Consider the following 7,132-nt stretch of genomic DNA (forward strand, 5'->3'; position numbering starts at 1 on the left):
ATTCTTGTGCCAATGAAAAACCAGAAAACAAAGACAACAGATGCCATCACTATGATGAGGAAGAGGAGGCAGCTCAAGGAAATGAAAAATCTCCCATTTCTTAATGTGTTTAATCAATATCAGAAGATAGCTGTGAAATTATTATTCTTGTGACCAGCTTGTGTTAGTTTCCTATTTCTATTTAAAAATAAATGATTAAATAAATGGTAATTTGTCTATGGATAGTTGAGAATGGAAACTGGGTAACATTCAAGAATATATATATATTTTTTCAATAATATCCATCTCTTAGTTATTAAACAGATGGTGCTCTTCTATAGAAGGCTTGCTGACCTCTCCTGGATAAAGACTCCTAAATGGTTGGGAATGCTGTATTTGTTAATGAGAGAAGTCTGATCTCCATCACAAGCTGGATCGATCCTTTCATTTGTTACAAACCACATTAGATGAAACCAACTGCTGTAGTCAACAGCAGAAAATTCCTATTCCATCTCACAAACCATGTGAAAGAAACTGTGTTTCAAAGTGTGACTTGGATAAGACTGTAATACTGGGTTCAGTTCAGTAAGCTGAGCTTTTTAAGTGAAAGCTTGGAATTACTAACTTTGCTGCCTGTGGCTGTTGTCAAGGCAGACATAAAAGCCACACTAGTCATAATCCATTGTCGAGAAGGGTAGAAAGATTTTTTATTTTCTCTACTGCTATTCTTATACCTCTTCACAATGGCTGTGGCTTGATTTAAGATTGGCTACTTAGCAAACAATGACCATTCAGGCAGTAAACAATCAGCTGTACAAGCAAAAGTATAGTTGCTACATATTATCCACAAGTTCTTCCTTGTACACTCTCAATGTCTCATAACAAGAACATCCTCCCCCCATATCCAGAACATCTTCTCTCATTAATATCTGCTTGGCCTTCTCTGTGGGTTTTACTAAAGTTTCAGATTTTCACTGTAATATTCTCACAGGTAAATTCTGACTGGTTTCAGGTCTGATTCTGAGAGACTGTTAGTCCAGCTGTCAATCTCCTCAGCTGCCAAGGGTAAGTTCTTTTTTTTAAAATTCTGCTGCCAAAAGGAGCTCTATTGGCAGGTACTGGAGAGTTCCTGGTTGACTTTGCTGGAAACCTTGCAATGTTACAGAAACCACCAGCCACCCAGTGTGCTGCATATGGGACACGAACTGTAATTCACTGACATTATTGCTGGTCAATTAGATGTGACCCCGTGTGACTGAGGCCTTGATCTGTGTCTCTGCTGTGCAAGCTGACACATGCTCTTGCAGGCTTGCCAGTTCTGCACTGAGCTCTGTAGAGACCATCCTCTGCAGGGCCTTCACTGAGGACAACGGGGAGTTGGATTCCTTTCATAGTATGATGTGGGACCACTATGATCTTGCCAGAGGATTCCTGGGAAGCTGCCAAAAAGACAGCAAAACTTTCTTTTATTCCATTCAGAAGGAAAATAACCTGGGATTCTCTACACACACCACACTAGCAGAGCTCTTTCAGTATGTGCCCCCAATCTTTTTAGCTTTAAATCTAAGGTTAAGATGTTGGAATGTACATGGTTCAAAGATCCTCCTGAACAAAAAGCTTCTAATACTGTAAAAGCCTGAAAGCCTAAGTTTCATCTGTTCCTGTGCTTGGTTCTATATAAGCAGCAATATGTTGAGTGACTTGGAGTGGGTCTTGAAAGTTTGGCAGTGTAAAAGGACATACATGGTATTGAAAGACTTCTTGAAAGAACTGAGCTCATTTGGAAGTGAATAATAAGGGTTCAAGTGTATAAGCCCTGTTAGTTTCTAAAGGCTCTGCTGCTTGCATCTTTTTTTCTTGTTAACTAAAATTATTTTTCCTTTACTAAAATTATTCTTCCTCTAAGAATACTAAAACTGCATCTCTTTCTGTTCCTCTAGTGAAAAAAATTACTTTTTTTGATACTGTAATCCTTAACATAAAATCATCATATTTTAATTGCCTTGCAGCCTTACTTAGGACAAAAAGCTCTGTTCTGCTGCAATTTATTTACCAAATGCTGGTACAGGAAGCAGGCTGGAAAACTTGAGCGGTACAGTACTGTCTAAAGCCCAGAGGAACAGTAAGAACCCTTATAACCCCACAGGAGGATGGCAGCTGGTGTTAGGTGGTGGCTTTTTCTTGGTTCTGAATAGGTTCCTGTCAGGCCTCTTTCCTCTTGTACACGAAGTGTTTTGTTAAATCCAACTTACGGCATTAAGAAGTTTCTGAGTTCAAACATGCTGTGCGGATTTGTCACTGTGAGTTGCTGCAGGTCTTCCAGAGCTCCTGGCAATAATGCTCTTACAGCACCTTCTACTGAACTCTCTTGAAAGTGGGAATTGTCCTTCCGGTAAAAAGTCATGCAGGCTTGATACCATAATGTGCTGGAAAAGCTGTTTGTTAGCTGATATCAGTATGACTTTTTACTGAGGATGGCAAAATTCTTCCCCTTTGCCCTTTCCTTGCAGGCTATCTTAATGAATCTGATGTGTGTGGACAAGAGAAATGGTGAGTCTGCCAAAGATTTACAACATTTAAAACCACCCTCTAGAATGTATGCTGGAGGCAGGAATTCTTGACTATTTTGCAGCAGTTTCTTTCTCCCTCCCCCTGAAAGTGACCATCCTACAGTGTCACTGTATGTGCACACAGAGGGGAGGAACCACAACATTTTTTTCAAAGTATTTAAATGATTTTGACTAATCTACTGGAGTCAGAGTCAAGGAAACGAGAACTAGCACAGAAATGTGTGAAAAATGGCAGACTAGCTTCTTCAGGAAATACACAGAATCACAGAATGGGTAAGTATTACAGCTGGTGGTGGGGTCCGAGGCTGTGACCCAGGAAGAGGTGCCCGGTCCAGGGAGATGGTCCCGAAAGGAATCGCCTTCCCGAGGTCCGGTGTCTTCCTCTCAGCTGCTGGCAGAGGAGCCCTTGCAGAGGCTGTCAGCTCTTTAGTGATATCAGCTCGGGGTTTCAGCTCAGCTCTGCAAGCCAGCCTCTAGGCCAAACCAGACCAGAGAGAGAGACGAGAAGGTTCGTGTGGCTGGTTCCGCACGAAGGTAGCTTTATTGTGAGTCCCCTCCGGCAAAGGGGAGAGCCACGGATGACCTCTCTCTCGAGGGGTTCAAGGGAGCTTGCCTTTATAGGGATACAGGGGATCAGCAAGGGGACCAATGGATTACAGAGGGTCTGGGACAGACCAATGGGTTGCAGAACGATCTGCATAGTGTCTCCCAAAGGATTGTGGGTCTACCTTTCCTCGCCATGACCCAAAGTAGTTGCCTTTCCAGGGAGTCCTGCTGGGCGGTTGCAAAATCTTTTACCTCAGCAGACATCCCTCCAGGGCAGTGGCTGGGCATATCCCACAGGTAAGACTGGAAGGGACCATAGTTCCCATCTGGTCCAACTCCCCTGCTCCATCAGGGTCATCTTAGAGCACATTGCACAGGATTGTGTCTAGATGGTTCTTGAATATCTCCAGTGAGGGAGACTCCACAGCCTCTCTGGGCAATCTGTTCCAGTGCACAATCACCTGCATAGTAAATAAGTTCTTCCTCATATTCAGGTGGAACTTCCCATGCATCAGTTTCAGCCCATTGCCATTTGTCCTATTGCTCGGCACCACTGAGAAGAGCCTGGCTCCATCCTCCTGACAACCTCCTTTCAGAGAGTGATAGACATTAATGAGATCTCCTCTCAGTCATCTAAAGGCTGAACAGCTCCCTCAGGCTTTCCTTGTAAGAGAGATGCTCCAGCCCTCTCAACATCTTTGTTGCCCTCCACTGGACCTGGTCCAGGAGCTCCATGTCATAGACACATACACAGTCATCTCTCAGCTTTATTTCCCCCTCACACACACCCCTCACTCTGTATGCATAGCCCATTTTTCTTACCTGTTGTATTTTTTTCTTCTCTTCTTGACTTCAAATGGTGGAAATGTTGCCTCTGCTACTGTCAGTACAGGTAAGAAGCAAACATCTTCCCTTTAACTACAGGCCTCTAGTTAGCCCTGAATCTTCCACAGGACATGGAAACAGTTTTTTTCTTCACATGCTGATCAGAAGTCCCTTCTGTAGCTCATTACAAGACTGCTCTGAGTCACTCGGGTAGAAAATTTTTGACCAGCAAAGTAGACTGCCTCACCCACAGATGTGTGCTAGGAATATCTGTCTTCATTAGAAGTAGGGGGTGCAATGCAGAAACAAAGCAAGAGGATATTTCGTGCATGCCCTAAGAACAACAGCATTCCAGTCAGGTATTGTGTAAATGTTTGATCTGCTGCTCATGTTTTAAGGTGTGACTTGGGCCAGATTCTACTTGATTGGGATGTAAACAAGTTTACTGCCAGATATGCCCACTGATGTATAGTCATTAACTCAAGCTTTTGGGGGAAGTTTTACATTGTGGGTATTTTCCAGACAGTTCTAGAAGAAGTCTTATATAGGGAGGATACAGCTCTTAGCAGGCTGTAAACTTATATTCTTCCTTTTGATATTCTGTATTTATTTGCCCATCTATATGTCCATTATCTAAAATGCTGTGAAATCTCCACTGTAAGCAAAAGGTCAAAGAAATACCAGTGGTCTTTCATCAAAACATCCTTCCAGAATTTCACAGGTTCTTTTGAGAGCAGTCTGTGCACTAAGGGTCATCCACAATGCTGAGAAATAAGCTTTAATGTCAGTGTGTGCTTCCTTCAAAACTCTAGGAAGAAGAGGATATTTTTCAGGATGAAGTAAAAGGGAATGTAATTTTCAGAGCTGACTGAAAAGTTTGAAGGTCTTCTGAAATAAAGAATTGCAACAAGTGCAGCCACCAGGCTTAGAACTGGCATGAAAATCCTTGCTTTGCTCCAAATGTCCATTTCTCTAAATATGTAAGTTACTGCTTTGATAGTGTTAGAGAGTTTGATCCTGAATTCTGTGTTTATGAAAGACACTTGGATCAATACTTACTGTGTTGTCTTTTAAATCTCATCCTGTAGGGTGCTTACATTTAAAGTTAATTCTATCCCAACTGAACTTTGAAAAGGGGTTGTGAAAGTTGTCAGTTGGAAGTTCTCAGCCCGGTGTGTGAAAGCTTAAAGATGGCTAATATGATGTGTCTTTTATCAACACAAGTGATTCAGTCCTTCAAACACTATAAACCAAGAATTTTACAATCAGATTAAATTGTTAATTGGGAGGCCTATTGGGAGGAATTATACTCGCCTAAGAACAGAGCAATGACATGAAATGAGCTAGGAGTAGCACTTCAAGGTAACTAATGCTTAAACATCAGTAATATGGTGACACACAGGTGGAGAGAATTATATGAAGTTCAAACAGATTAACAAAACTGTGGACTAAAGTCCACAGAAAACTGATTAAAGTCACAGATTAAAAGTAAAACAAGAACGTCCTTCTCTGTCCTATAAAAGCAACCACCCAGATGATTACCGAGATGACCCACCTTAGCTATTTCTGAGAACAAATATCCTTTGTCCATTATTGGAGAGCTTAATATTGAAATAGCATGATGTTGCACATGTATTAAGATAGAACAAACCATGAAGAATAGTAGAAAGAAACTCGGTTGAAAGAAGAGCATTATGCATTATGGTTAGCTGTTTCAAAATTTGTTTCAGTAAAATAATCCTGTTCAGTTCCAAATGGAACAACACAGGGGTTCAGCCAGTTAAAGAAAATCAGATTTTAATTGAAACTATTATGAGGAACTTTTTTTGTACATAAATATTGTGTTTAAATATGTTTGTTCTAGCCTAAAAGATCACCTGACAACAAATTAAATTTTCTACTAAAGCACAGCCAAACATTCTACAGTAGAGATAAAAATCAAACCTAGATTTTCAGATTGTGGTAGATTATCTATAATACCTTGTCGGGGTCCCTTCCCCCCTGCCATGTGGTCCTGGGAGAGGGGCCCTAGGAGGGAGACACGGGGTTTCCCTGCCCCTGGTCAGCCTCGTTCCCCATTGGTTGTTCTGTGTTCCCCTGCACGGGCAAGGACCCTCGGGTCCCGTGATTGCCTCAGTTCCTCGGCAGATCCCGGCCATGCGGGTGGGAAAAGAAACATATCTGAAACATCTATCAAGAATCAGTCCATATATATTTCTTTTCCATGGGCCTTGTTGATTGATATGTGTGTTGCAGTATCCCCACTGTAACAAATGGTGGGTAATGCGAGCAGAACGATCCCCGATCCCTAAGGACAGTGACTGATTTGTGAGGAAACTCTGGATTTCTCTTCTTGTTTTTGTTTTGCTGTTCCACCTCTAAATTATGGAGGAACTGTGGGAAGACTCTTGGCTCTCAGAGTCGCATATGGACATTTATCTTAAACTTGAAAAGATTCTAGAACAACGATTTGTAAATTTTAGCTTAATTCAAGCTCAAAAGGAACTGAAACACATCTTGGCATGGTTGTTGAAGAACTTTTTCTACGTTTCTTGGGATTTAATTCTTACCAAAGACTTTTGGAAGACTGGACACAGTTAGTTTCTGAGTCAAAATATATGCCGATGGAAGAATATTTTTGTGAATATTATTTAATTACCAAGACCATTGAACAATGTCAGCTGTGTCCTTGCGAAGTTAAAACTGCTTCAGGGACTGTGCGACCCAGGCCATGTGGACCGAGCCCTCTGCCTGCAGCAGCGAGGCAGTTCCCATGTGCGGGCGGAGCGGCGTGAGCTGCAGTGTCGGCGGCAGAGTGAGGCGTGGCGGGAGTGGCGCAACCCGGCGGTGCCCGCCTGGCCCCGCGCAGGCATGGTGGAGTGAGCCCCGTGAATGCCCGACCAAGAGGGGCGGTGCGCGGGCAGCAGCTGGTGGTGGAGCGGAGCCGCGCCCAGCTGAAACTCGCGCTGGAGCAGGGTGTGGGGGGGTCGTCGCTTGGGGGACTGGCCGAGACGTGGGCGCAGCGCCAGGCAGCGGCAGCGCAGCTGAGAGCAGAGGAGGCGGCGTGCAGGGACCTGAGCTCAGCGGTGTGGCCCAGCCGGGCCCGCACGGCCCTGAATGCGACCCCAGGAAGAGCACGCAGGCACGAGCAGCCCTGACGGCCCCAGCAGCACTGACAACCCTGGCAGTTCCAACACAAAAGCGAGCGAAAG

The 7,132-nt window shown here is 43.6% G+C and overlaps 1 long non-coding RNA gene across 1 annotated transcript; it reads left to right on the forward strand.

The window, feature by feature from the left end:
- Positions 1-712: 712 nt before the first annotated feature.
- On the forward strand, positions 713-5,965 carry LOC108448795. Its single transcript, XR_001864820.1, has 3 exons — positions 713-1,044; positions 2,490-2,529; positions 3,988-5,965. It is a non-coding gene; the product is annotated as an uncharacterized LOC108448795 (long non-coding RNA).
- The last annotated feature ends 1,167 nt before the right edge of the window (positions 5,966-7,132 follow it).

Source organism: Corvus brachyrhynchos, unplaced genomic scaffold (assembly GCF_000691975.1).
Source record: "Corvus brachyrhynchos isolate BGI_N302 unplaced genomic scaffold, ASM69197v1 scaffold87, whole genome shotgun sequence".
Classification (NCBI taxonomy): Eukaryota; Metazoa; Chordata; class Aves; order Passeriformes; family Corvidae; genus Corvus; species Corvus brachyrhynchos.